General features: G+C 46.9%; 1 protein-coding gene across 4 annotated transcripts in view; it reads left to right on the forward strand.

Annotated features, from left to right (window-relative positions):
• LOC115840788 (ras GTPase-activating protein-binding protein 1) overlaps positions 1–13,676 on the forward strand; it is a 354,642-nt gene that overhangs the window by 166,515 nt on the left and 174,451 nt on the right. Inside the window, exon 12 of one of the 4 annotated variants that reach the window (XM_060296501.1) lies at positions 1,264–1,363. The exons of the other annotated variants lie outside the window; for them this stretch is intronic. The gene's annotated coding sequence lies outside the window, so the exon portion shown is untranslated. Of the gene's footprint in view, positions 1–1,263; positions 1,364–13,676 lie in introns of those variants that run through there. 4 annotated transcript variants of the gene reach the window in all.

Genomic DNA, 13,676 nt, shown 5'->3' on the forward strand with positions numbered 1-13,676 from the left:
ATTTGAACCGCCACTGCTCTCCTATCCAACTCCTTCCCTGGCTTCTAGGTCCCTCCTCCAGAAAGCCCCCCAGATAGGCCACCTAACACTGTCCTCTCCCTTCTAGGTCAAGGGCAAGTAAACTATGGCCCATGGGCCGGTGCAGCCCATTGCACTGCCCGCAAGCTAAGAATGGGTGTTAGATTTGTAAATAATTGAAAAAAATCAAATCAAGCATAATATTTTGTGATATGTGAAAATTAAAAGAAATTCAAACCTCAGTGTCCTTACCTAGTTTTATGGGAACACAGCCGTGCTCACTCATTTAGGTACCATCTATGGCTGCTCTCATGATACAATGGCAGAGTTGAGGAGTTACATCAGAGACAGTATGGCCCACAGAGCCTAAAATATCAATATTTACTGTCCAGCTCTTTGCAGAAAAAGTGTGCCAGCCCGTGCTCTAGGTCCCCCCAGTCCACGGGATTGTTGCTGTATCACCTTTACAGGCTGTGCTGTTTGGATAAGGAGATAACTTGCCCTGTCTGTACTCTTTAATGAGACAGTGTCATATGCCACCTTCGTACCACTCCTTCCACAGTCTTACCTCCGGTGGGGCAGATAGTTCTCTGCCTTAGGGCTTGGGAGAGGAGAGAGCCTGAACCCCCGGAAACGGATTTGGGAAGACTCTGGGGAGGACATCCAAGCTAAGACACCAAAGGAGACAAAGACCTGGATACCTACTTCCTCTTTTAACTGCCCATGCTTACAGGAACCCTAGAACCCTAAGTCTCTAGGCCTGGCAGGAACTTCTTTTTTTTTTTTTTTTTTTTGGCAGGAACTTCTGAGAGACTTCCATCCATCCATCCATCTATCCATCCACTCACCCAACACTGCTAGCTCCCCTGTATGTTTAGTACTGTGCTAGGTTAGACTGGAAACGAAAACTTGGTCTCTGCCCCCAAGGAACATAGAGCTTAGTGGGTGAGACAGATGTTTAGAGACAAGATTGTACTTCAGTGTGAAAATCATTATAGAGAGATGTGAGCACACAGCTGAAAGAGATGCTAACTCTAATTCTTTAATTTTGCAATTGAAGAAAAGGAGGTTAACCAGAGAGGCTAGGAAACTTGCCCAAGGTCCCACTGCAAGTTAGTGATGGACGTGGAACTAGAATCCTTTCCCAACTCCCACTTCTTTGCCCTTTGCTCTCCCATTCCTTCCTCCTGTCCTTCACTTAACACGTATTGTGGAGCCCCTACCAGGTGCCAATCACTGCTCTAGGTGCTGGGCCTGCAGTAAGTGAGTGAGAGAGACACGTTTCCTGCCTGCCGGAGCTTCCACTGCGGGAGAAGACAGAATTAACACATCAGCAAATCAATCAATTGGATGATGGGAGCTAACTGTGAGCTCTCAAGAAAATAAAGCAGAGGAAGGGCCTTGGCATCACGGCGGTGGGATGGCCGGCAAAGGCCTCTCTGAACAGATGACCCCTGAGGGGGCCCAGAGTGATGAGAAGCCAGCCACACAGGTCAGGGAGGAACATTCCAGGCGGAAGGAAAAGCGGCAGCCAGGCCTTGTTCTGTGCTTCGTCCAAGACTGCACTCCTTCCGCCACTCGGAACAGGAGAGCCGTATGCTGGAAGGTAGCTTGAGACTCTTTATTGCTTGGGGTTTTGCTCTGGTTTTTGCTTGTTTGGTGCCATTTGCTGTGCTAGCTGGAAGCGCCGGGAGAGGAAGTGGCGGGGCGGGTCGGGGGTGGGGGGTTGCCGTGAATTGAAGGGGAAGGTGGTTGGGAGGAAATTCTGATGGAGATGTGAAAAAACGAGAGGGTTTCTCTCTGCGTACGCAACTGACAGTAAATGAGACCCTGTAAGATGCTAGTCAGTTCCCAAAAGGTAACAAAACCTCTGTCTTCGGCACTTAATTCTTTAAAGGATTATCCCTGAGACTGGGGGAGGGCAGGGAGCCCAACCTGGGAGTTCTGGCAGCCACACAACCTCCTCTGAGGCAGCAGGGAGACCTGGGGACCCCAACTGCCTCAGCAACAACTGGGTCGGGAGCCAGGGAGCCAGGGTTGTAGCCCTATCTCTGCCCCAAGTGACCATGTGAACTTGGGTGGGTAGCCTGCCCTCCCTGGGCCTCAGGTGTCTCATCTGTGCAATTAACGAGGACGTGGTAAGAAGCATAGTTTCAAATTATGCTTCAAGGAGACCTCCAGTCCCAGAGAGAGGTTTTTAGGGCTGCCTTGGGGGCAGGGGCAGCAGAAGATAGGACGGATAGAAGTGGGCCCTCACTCTTTTCAACCAGAACCGCCTGCTTTAACCTGTTTCACACTCCGGGTTTCTTCATGAGGAAGTATGTGTAGTAATAATGAAAACAAACACTGAACCCTCCCACGATGTTGGTTGATTGCGTGTGGTAGTGTGTGCAAGATGCTACTGCAGTTGCCCTGCGTGGTACTTGTATCATGAGCATATATATTTTATAGATGAGGAAACTGAGGCTCTGAGCTGTTAAGTACCCTGTCTAGGATCTGAGCTAGGAGGCAAAGGCTTGTGGTCAGGCCCCTTTTAACTGGCCCCCATTCAGAGTACAGGTGTTTTGTATTAAAGTAATAGGCTCTTGAGTTGAGGACTCTGCTACTTACTAACAGGCCTTGAGTGCCCTGAGAGTTATTGAAAGAGATAATGCCCATGAGATACTTCACATGGAACTTGGCTTATGGTAAAGGCTCGATAATCGTTAGCGACTATCACGGTTATTAGTGTTTTAATTTCCTGTGAAGACTGATTCCACTTCTAAAACATGTTTGGAAAGGACTGGAGTAAATGATCCCTAAAGATCTTCCAGCCCTGGCAGTCTCCTTCTCAAAGAGAGGGATGCAGCTGTGGGTGAGCAGCGCGCTGCTGCCTGGGGGGTTGGGGGAGACGCTAGCTGGTAAAGAGGCTTTCCTTAGTTTTTACAAAATGAGAAAAAGAAGGATAAGCCAGTGAGATTTTCAAAAAATTTACTTTATTTCATTTAAAGGACTGTGCTTGAATCAGAGATGAAAACCTATCTAAGAACAAAAATGCCTGGTGATGGTCGAGCCCTGGCTGTGTCCTGGACATTTTACACAGATGTTCTTGCTTAATCCTCACAACGCCCCCCCATATAATTGAGAAAATTGAGGCTTAGCACAGTCAAGTAATTTCTCTGCGGTCCCACAGCTGAAAAGTGGCAGAGCTGAGACACACTGAGGCCCTTGGGACACAGAGCTGTGCCCTCTTAACCAATATGCCATCTGTCCTAGAGCTGACTTTTATGTTTAATGGCTTTATTGAGATGCAATTTACATGCCATAAAATTCACCCATTTAAAGTGGACAAATCAATGGCTTTTTGTTTATTTACAGCGATTGCCCTAATATAATTTTAGAACCTTTTCATCACCCCCACCCCCAAATTGCATACCCATTAGTAGTCACTCCCCAATCCCCATGCCTCACCTCGAGCCCCTGCCAAGCTCTAATCTATTTTCTGCCTCTATAGATTTGCCTAATCTGGACATTTCAAATAAATGGAATCATATGTGTTCTTTTGTTCCTGGCTTCTTTCACTGAGCATAATGGTTTTGAGGTTCATTCATGTGGTAGCATGTATTAGTACTTCATTCCTTTCTGTGGCTAAATAAAATTCCCTTGTATGGGTGTACCCCACTTTGTTTATCCCTTCACCAGTTGATGGACACTTGGGCTTTTTCTACTTTTTTAGGAATCAGGAATAATGCCTCTATGCACATATGTATATGGGGTGGGGTTTTCTTTTTTGACATATGTTTTCATTTCTCTTGGGTAGAATGGCTGGGTCCTATGGTAACTCTATCCTTAGCGTTTTGCAGAACTGCCGAACTGTTTCCCAAAGCGGCCATTTTGCATTCCCACCAGCGGTGTATAAAGTTTCCAATTTCTCTACATCCTTGCGAACACTTGCTATTATAGCCAACCTAGTAGGTGTGAATGGTGTCGCACTGGAGTTTTGATTTGCATTTCCCTAATGACTAAGCATGTTGAGCACCTTTTCATATGCTTATTGACCATTTGTGTATCTTTTTTGGAGAAATGTCTATTCAAATCCTTTACCCATTTTAGAATTAGATTGTCTTTATGTTGTTGAGTTATAAGAGTTCTTTATATATTCTGGATAAAAGTCCCTTATTGGATATACAATTTACGAATATTTTTCTCCCATTTTGTGAGTTGTCCTTTCACTTGTTTGATGGTGTCATTTAAAACACAAAAGTTTTAAATTTTGATCTCCAATTTATCAGTTTTTTTCTTTTATTGCTTATGCTTTAGGTGTTATATCTAGTAAATCATTGCCTAATCCGGAGTTGCAAAGATTCACACCTGTATTTTCTAAGAGTTTATAGCCCTTTAATTTAGGTCTGTGGTTCATGTTGAGCTGTTTCATATATGATGATATATAAGGGGCCAGATTCATTCTTTTGCATTGTGTATCCAATTATACCAGCACCGTTTGCTGAAAAGACTATTATGTCCATATTGTCTCAGTGCCCTCATCAAAATCAGTTGACCATAAATGTAAGGGTTTATCTCTGGACTCTCAGTTTTCTTCCATTGACCTATATGCCTGTCCTTCTGCCAGTACCATACAGTCTTGATTACTGTGGTTTTGTAGTAAGTTTTGAAATGGAGGAGTATGAGTCCTTCAACTTTGTTCTTCCTTTTCAAGATTGTTTTGGCTTTTCTGAGTCCCTGGCATTTCCATATAAATTCTGGAATTAGCTTGTCAAATTCTACCCAAAAAAGGTCTCAGTTTTAGAAGTGTTCTTTCTTTTATGAAATAAGGTGATAGAAGACAGTAATTTTTAAAGACCTTATTTAGCCAAAAAAAAAGTAATCCTGTGTTGGGCCCGCAAAATTGTGGGGAATTTTATCAATCTGTGAGATCCGAAAGTGACTTGGAAAGTTCTGGAGAGTGGGTTAGATTTAGAGGTAAGGCAGAGAGTGTGCACTCCTGGGGCGGAAGATGGAAGACAGGGCATCAGGTGGGGCCTTGGTGTAACAGGTACGTCTTAGAGTGTCTGAAGGGCTGAGAGGTGGGATCTGGAAGACCCTGTTTGCAGGAAAGGCCCAAAAGACTCCTGAAAAAAGTCACCCTCCACCAGGGGAACCAGATCTTGGCCCCAAGAAGGCACCAGTGTCAAGATGAGGGAAAGCAGCGATGCGGGGGTACTGCCCAATGTCTGATGTTCAGAAGTAGCTAATATTGACTGAGTACTTACCCTGAACTAAGCACTTTAGATGCATCTCATTTAATGCTCACCACAGTCTTGTCAATTTATGTCACGTTGCTTAATTGCCTAACACAGCACTGTCCAATAGAAACACCATGTGAGGGCTTCCTGGGTGGCACAGTGGTTAAGAATCCGCCTGCCAATGCAGGGGACATGGGTTCGAACCCTGGTCCGGGAAGATCCCACATGCCACGGAGCAACTAAGCCTGTGCACCACAACTACTGAGCCAGCGCTCTAGAGCCCGTGAGCCACAACTACTGAGCCTGCATGCCACAACTACTGAGCCTGCATGCCACAACTGCTGAGCCTGCGTGCCACAACTACTGAGCCCGTGCGCCTAGAGCCCATGCTCCACAACCAGAGAAGCCACTGCAATGAGAAGCCGGTGCACCGCATCGAAGAGTAGACCCCCACTCGTCGCAACTAGAGAAAGTCCACGTGCACCAACGAAGACCCAAGGCAGCCCAAAAGTAAATAAATAAATTAATTAAATTTGTTTTTTAAAAAAGAGAAATACCATGTGAGCTGCATATGTGATGTTAAGTTTCCAGGAGCCACATTAAAAAGGTAAAAAGAAGCAGATGAAATTCATTTTGGTAATATACTTTTATTTAACTCAATATATCACAAATGTTATCCTCTCCAGCATTAATCAACATTTAAACATTTACTAGTGGGATATCTTTCCTTTCTTTTTTTCCTTACTAACACTTTAAAATCCAATGTGGTCTTATAGATGTCCAGCACATCTTGATTCAAATGCTAAATTTTCATCAGCAATGTTTGAGCTGTGTTTAGATTTCACAAAATTTACATTTGAAAAAGTAGCTTCACATTCCTGAGTTATATCAAACATACTTAAAAGTGAACCAAGTATGTGCTTTTAAGTTTAAATTAATAAAAAGTAAATAAAATTAAAAATTCAGTTCCTTAATCTTAGTAACCAGATTTCAAGTGCTCTATGGCCATGGATGTTTAGTGGCTATTGTGTTGGACACACAGGCCAACACTCCTGTCACCCTGTCATGCGGGCAGTGACAGAGTCAGCTTGTTGACCACTGCATCACTTGCATTGAGTGGACACATAGTAGGCATTCAATGAACATTTATTGAAGAATACATGCGTGGATGCATCGACAAGCAAATTGAGCTAATGGACAAATGAAATAAGTAGTAAACAGACAACTAAACTAGGCCAAATGCCTACAGCTAGTAAGTGGCAAGAAGAGAATTCAAAGCCAGGTCTGACTCATTCCAAAATCTATTGGCTGCAAAGAACATATGTGGGTATAGGAAAAAAAGACGGGAGCCTGGCCATCGGGCCAAGGACCATCAGGGTGTCCGCAATGCCCTGCCAGCCCTCTGTAGGATCCCCCCTACCCTCCCTGACCTGCTGTGCCACCTTCCCCCTGGCCAAGTTCCAGGGATGCTCCAGGAGCCCCGAGGATGAAAGGCTGGTAGGAGCAGGTGACGCCATGGACGTGATGACAGCCGGCCGCACGAAGCACAAGAGCAAAATCCTGGACACAGGAAATGGGCACCAGCTGCACAGACTGAGCCCTCATTTGTCTTGAAATCTGCAAACTGACCTCATATCTGGTCACAAGTCCTGGGGCTGGCCCAAAACAGGAATGAGAAGCCAAGGGAAGACTTTAGTTTCAGTCACAGGACTTCAGAGCTGGAAAGAGTTAGAGGGATCACCTCAACCAAAACATTCATCTGGTAGATCAGGAAACTGAGGCCTAAGAAAGGCAGGGCCCCACGGACGGTTACACAATGGCCTCTTTAAAAGGAAAGGTCACATCTTAGTTTTTCTATTGCTGCTGATAACACTACTTCTTTTTTCTAAAACGCTACCAGGTTCGGGTTCTCTTCCAGCCCCTGCCAATCATTCTGCCACCCCCATAATGCTGGGCCCCAGTGTCCTTAAGGGAGTAGCCACATTGCTGGGCATTTCAGCTGGTTCTGCCGTGAGCTTTTGCTGACCATTCTCTCTGCCTGAAATACCTTTCCTCCCTTGTTCTTTTCTACTGCACCCCTCACAGTCTCAGCCTGGCTAGCTAGCTAGTTACCCTTCAAGGCCAGCATCAAATATCACTGTTTCAATGAAGTTTCCCCCTATGCCATTGAACTTGTGCATCTTTTCTCTCATGAGGCTCTCCATGGTAGCTATTGGACAATGGAGAAAACCAGGGGGCTTCAGGGAGCCATGGGAGGGGCCCCATGGCTGAGACCCAAAGTTGAGGGGAGATTGTGGAAATGAAGATTGGAAAGAAAGGTTGGGACCACATGGGAGAATGGGGCAGGTTGTAAACAGTTGAGAAGTGAGGAAATGGAGGCCCTGATGTGTCTGCGTGGAGTGGAAGCCAGGAGATCTGATCCTATAACAGGGACATTTCTCTGGGGATCTCATTTGATCCCATTTTCACAAGGAGATGGAAAACAACATCATTGAAGACATGATCCCTGGCTCCCAGAGCTTCTAATCCAATCAAGGAGAATCATTCATTCATTCATTCATTCAACAAGTGCTCACTGAGAATTTTACCTTGTCCCAGACGCTGTCATAGACACTGAGGATACAAGCAGGTCTGCGTGTGTGCGTGTGTGTGTGTGTGTGTGTTTGCAGAGGGGAAAGGGCAGGCATATTGCTCTAATTCTTTCAATGTGCTAAGCACTGTTCTATATGTTAGGGATACAGCTGTGCAGAGGACAAGTGTGTTCCTGCCTCAGGAAGTTCCTGCTCTGGTGAGAGAAGACAGACATTCAGTAAGTCATGACAAGTTTGACAGGTGCAGTGCATTTTGTGAAAGGAGAGTAAGAAGCTCTAGGGGAACATGCGGCAGGGGAGCCTGTCTCGATCCGGTGCCTCCATGACGAGATGACACTTCATCCACTCCTCAAAGATGAAATACAAAGAATTCCAAGATGAAAGGTGAAACGCAAAGTGCAGGTGCTTTGGGAGCACAGCAGGGGGGCACTAGACGTTGACAGGGTTGAAAGGAAGGCCTCTTAGAGGAAGTAACATCTAACGTCACCTGCATAGATATACGATTATTGATGGGAATAGATCCGAAGAACAAGGAGAACGTGTAACAGAGGGTCTGAACTTTCCTGAGGAAGGTTACTTGATCTAAAACCTGAAACCTAAGTGGAAGTTAACTGGTAAGAAGTGGAAGACGACAAGCGTTCTCAGCAAAGGAATGAACGTGTGCAAAGGCCCTGGGGTGGGGAGTATGATTCTCTGAGAACCACTTTCCTCTCCGAGCCCTTTGATGAGGCTCTGCAGTTTCAAACCATCTGTTAGAGCAGAGAGTTGGTGCTGGAAAACGTCCCGTGTGCTTGCTGTTCTCTGTCAGTGGGGCGTTCAGGGCACTGAGAGGCATCTTCTTGGGGCCTAATCCTGAACTAAGAGCTTCTGAAGGAACTTTAAAGATCATTGAATTTAGCATCATCAACCCCTCCCCCTTTCCTGAAAGAGAATTGAGACTCAGAGAAAGCAATGGACTTATCAAGGTCACGGATGGTCATGCTAATCAGTCAGCACGAGGTAGAGACAATTATTGGTTTCATGTGACAAAGAAGGAACCTGAGGCTCGTGGAGGGGATCTTGACTGGGGTCACCCAGCTAGAAATCCCCAGCGTAGCTGACCCCAGAGCCTCTACTCCTATCCAGTGGAACTCTTAGGCAGAACTCGGCCAGAACCCAGGTTCTCTGACATTCAGCTCCATGCTTCTTGCTTTTAGAATAGATATTCAGCCTGGTGTACCCCTTCTGGGAGGCCTCCACATCCCTGAACCAGGAGCGACCAACTTCAGGTCCACCCTTAATAGTGTGGAGCGACAAGCAATAGTCCAAATGCAAGGCCCCATGACTCCAGCCCACCTGCCTTCCCTTCTTACCTGTTCCCTCCGAACAAGGAAGATGCTTACACCTCCCAGCCCCGGGTCCACCCACACCACCCTAACTCCTGCCCAGCAAACAGCACCAACGTGGCCCCTGCTTAGATCTCCCTAGGGATGCACTGCCAGCCCTTGGAGGAAAGCACCTGGCAGAGGCCTGATGCAGAGGGAACTGGGCGGGGGGTGGGGGGGGTCACAGGCTTGGGGAGAGCCATCCCCTTGGCTCCACAGACGCTTGGCCCCAGGCGAAGAATGCCACTGGACGAGGGGCAGGGCGGGGCCCTGTAGCTCCAGCGTGCGGGGTATCCTAACTGCAAATGATCCCGGGGTTACTGCTAGGTCCCCTTCCTGCCCCATTAGCCGGCTTTCCAGCAGGACTGATTGGTACCCACGCCTTGTACTCCCTGCGAGCATACAGCCCACACCCTTACCTCCTCCTGGGCCCTTACCTAATAATGACCCCCAACCCCTGCCAAGATCACCCCATCCCCACCTTGGGTTGTGCCCTGACTTGAGCAAACCACAGGCCTGTGTACCGTGCTAAGGCAGGATGAGTCAGGGGCAGAAGTCGAGGTGCTGAGAGCCCTGGGGAGCGGCAGGCGAGAGGAAGCTCTGCGGCCCGAGAGGAGTGAATCAGGCAGGAGTGGCTCGGATCCTGGTTTCCAGCCTCTACTCAGCAAATACCTGTAGCAGCCAGGGAGGTGGGGGGATGGAGAACCAGGCACCCCTGGTCTTGGGTCAGGCAGCATTGAAGAAGTCTCTTTTTCCGGGAAAACATGTAGCTGTCATCTCTCGAGTTGCTGATTCTGCAGTATGCTTATGGGGGAATGAGAAGGCTCTGTGTGTGTGTGTTCACGTGTGCACATGTGTGCACGTGTCTGCGTGTGGTAGGTACGTGTGTGTCTCTGGGCACACCTGTCTCTGCACCCATCTGTGTGTTTGTGTCTCTGTGCGTGTGCAGTGTCTACATCTGTGTGTGACTGTGTAGGTCACTCTGCACCCGTGCCGGTGTGTCTCTGTTGTGTGGATCTGCATGTCTGTCTTTCCCTCCGTAACCTGTCTTAGTGCAGCAAGCAGGAGACCCCAAGCTTGGCTCCTGCCATGTGATCCCACAACCAGTAATCTCAACCACCGCGTTTGACTGTTAGCCCCTTGAGGACAGGCACCACTTCCTATTTTTTTCACTGTTGTGAGAACATAATAGATACTCAGTACCATTTGTTGAATTAATATCTCAGAGAGGCTCCCACCTGGCCCGGCTCCCTGAGAAGCTCCAGAAATCCCAAAGAGGGGGATGCGAGAAGGACTTCAGCCAGGTTGATCCCATTCCTAGCTCAGGACACATGTCGGCTGACCTCTCCAACCCTCAGACTTTCGTCCAGTGTCCCCTTCTGCCCTGGTCAAAAGTCATGAAACAAAGCTCTGAGCTCTGCTGTAACCTTGCTGTGTGACCTTGAGTAAGTCTCTTTCCCTCTCTGGACCTCAGTTTCCCTGTTAAAAGAGCAAGTTGGACTTAAGGACATCAGAGGCCACATCCAGTCTCAGCATGGTGTGGTGTTTGTTTGTTGGTTGGCAGTGCCGCGCCGCCTGCAGTGGAAGCACAGAGTCTTAACCACTGGACGGCCAGGGAAGTCCAGCATGGTGTGGTTTTTACCTTCAAGCCCTTTGTTCAGTGACCCCTGTCCATCCTGACATTGGATTGATTTAATTGCCTCTCTCAGATCCTTCTCCCACTTCTTGTACAACTTCCTCTGATCCCAGCTCAGGCTGTGAACAGAGGTCCCAGCCAAGTCCTGTTCTTTGAGTCTTCACGCTGTTGCTGTGTTCTCTGCTGTGAGTGCCCGTTGGTAATTCCCAGGCATTATAATTAAGATCCCCTTTGCTAGAAGCCCACTGGTTGACATTTATAGGCTTGGGAAGGGAACATTTTGGGAAAATGGTGATGAAAAATGCAGTCCTCTACCACCTTGGCCTCTGGGCCTCTGGGGGTGGAAGCATTCTGTGAGTTGATTTTTCCAGGGAGAGTTGGGGTGGGAGGCGCGAGGGGAAAGGTATTGCTGATTAACGTGCTACAACCTTCATTTAAGTATTTCAGATGGGAACCTTCCCTAGATGTACCGTATTACTGCTTCCCTGTCTTCCCAAACAAGAGGCTAAGCGTGACTTCATCTTTGCTTGATGACTCAGGGCCATTATAAAACATTAATGATTGAATTGAGTGTTAATGCTGGAATGTCTTCGAGGGCTGGGCAGGTATGTTAGGCTATTTGCCCCTACAATGCAAGAGCCAGGCTTTTCTTTTTTTTCTTTTTTTTTTTTTTAATTTGTTTTTGGCTTCGTTGGGTCATCGTTTCTGTGTGTGGGCTCTCTCTAGTTGCGGTGAGCAGGGGCTACTCTTCGTTGCAGTGCACGGGCTTCTCATTCTGGTGGCTTCTCTTGTTGCAGAGCATGGGCTGTAAGTGCACAGGCCCAGTAGTTGCAGCACATGGGCTCAGTAGTTGTGGTGCATGGACTTCAGTAGTTGTGGTGCATGGGCTGAGTAGTTGAGGCTTGTGGGCTCTAGAGCGCAGGCTCAGTAGTTGTGGCACACAGGCTTAGTTGCTCTGCGGCATATGGGATCTTCCCAGACCAGGGCTCAAACCTGTGTCCCCTGCATTGGCAGGTGGATTCTTAACGACTGCACCACCAGGGAAGTCCCCAGGCTTTTCTTTTTCATATTTTTTCTTTGTTCCTTGCAGAAGTATCAGCTGACACTTATTTTAGGGGCCCTTCTTGCTCTATTTACAACAGTGAATCTGTTTGATAACTGCACATCTGCGTTGTGTAGAAAATGAGAGCATACATTGTCTAAGCAAGGGGCTCTCCTAAGAGTGAAACGCACAGTAGAATTCATTGTGGCTACTCAGAAGCCTTTTTTTTCCAGCACGTATTAGCCATATGAGCCTAAAAAGATATTTCTACAGTTCTGATCTATAAAATGGGATGAATAATAGTATCTGCCTTGTAAGGTTACTGCAACTAAATGTAAAGTTATATGCAATAAAAGCACTTTATACACTGCCTGGCAATAGTAGCTACTCAATAAGGGTTATTTGTTTTATTCTTAACTAGTATTCCTGTCTGAGTTTTGGGTCAGTGACATTGCTGGGTAGCTGTTTGAGTTCTGCATGACTAAGATGACTCGTTCCTACGCTTTAAGCTGCAAGTAACAGAAAATCCAACTAACAGTATCCTAAACAAATAGGTGTTTGTTTTTAATACAAGAAAAACACAGGTAGAGAGCTCTTGGCATTAGTTCAGTGGCTCAATTATGTTAGGACTTGTGTCATTGCACTTCTTTTGGCCTCTGCCTCATGGTCATAATGTGGCTGCTGCAATTCCAGCCATCACATCCTCTTTCAAGGTAGGAAGAGGGAGATAGAGTGATGCTGGCTATGTCTATTTTCCCTGTGTTTCCTTTCCCAGCAGATTTCTCCTTGTTTCATGGTCTAGAACTGGGTCATGTGACCACTGTCAGTACAAGGGATTCTGAAAAACATGAAACAGGGGTGTCATGATTAGCTTAGACCAAACATCACATCTCTCCTGGGACTTACCGCACCATCTCTCCCTGTTCCCATCCTCTATCCAGGGTTCTGTTAGTGAAGAAGAGGGAAAAATAGATACTGGGTCAGCAGCTAACATTGTTTATCCCAGTAACTATCATCATTCTTTTTTTGGTCTCAATTAGGAAATTTTGATTGAAAATGACAGAAACCAAAATTAGACTGGCTTAAGCAAAAACCAAGAAATGGATAAATAGAAAAATTAATAGAAAGAAAGAAGGAAGGGAAATAATAAAAGAAATTAATTGACTCATTTTCCTGAGAAGCCCAGGAATAGTTTGGCTTTAGGTAAGTCTGGGGCCAAATGTGCGAACAGCATTAGCAGAAGACTGCCCTTCTCCACTTTCTGTCTGTTTTTTTTTCTTTTCTTTTGTATTTGCTTAATAATCAGGTAGATTCTCCTCACCTGATGGTGCCTGGGAGCTCCAAGCTCTCATTCACCCCACCTCTGGTCTAGCAGAAAAGAGAGTGAGTCATTTCTCCCTGTCACTACAAGCAGAAGTTCCAGGGTGAAAGTTGGTTGGCTGTGATTGGGTCCGAGGCCCATCCCCAAGCCAATCATGGTGACCATAGGGAATTCAGGGCTCTGATTGGCAAGGCCATGTCTCAGCCCCAACCCTCGAGCAAAAGTTGGGTCATCTGCCCCAAAACCACTGGTTAAAATTGAAGGTTAGAGTGGACTGGACCCTTCATGAAAATCAGATGTGGAACCAGAGGAAGAGGGGATGAATGCAGAGCAGGCCTAAAGCTTAGCAGTTTTACCATAGACCTATGAATTAGGAAATGCAGGGAGGGCTTCCCTGGTGGCGCAGTGGTTGAGAGTCCGCCTGCGATGCAGGGGACACAGGTTCGTGCCCCGGTCTGGGAAGATCCCACATGCCGCGGTGC

Source organism: Globicephala melas, chromosome 3 (genome assembly GCF_963455315.2).
Source record: "Globicephala melas chromosome 3, mGloMel1.2, whole genome shotgun sequence".
NCBI lineage: Eukaryota > Metazoa > Chordata > Mammalia > Artiodactyla > Delphinidae > Globicephala > Globicephala melas.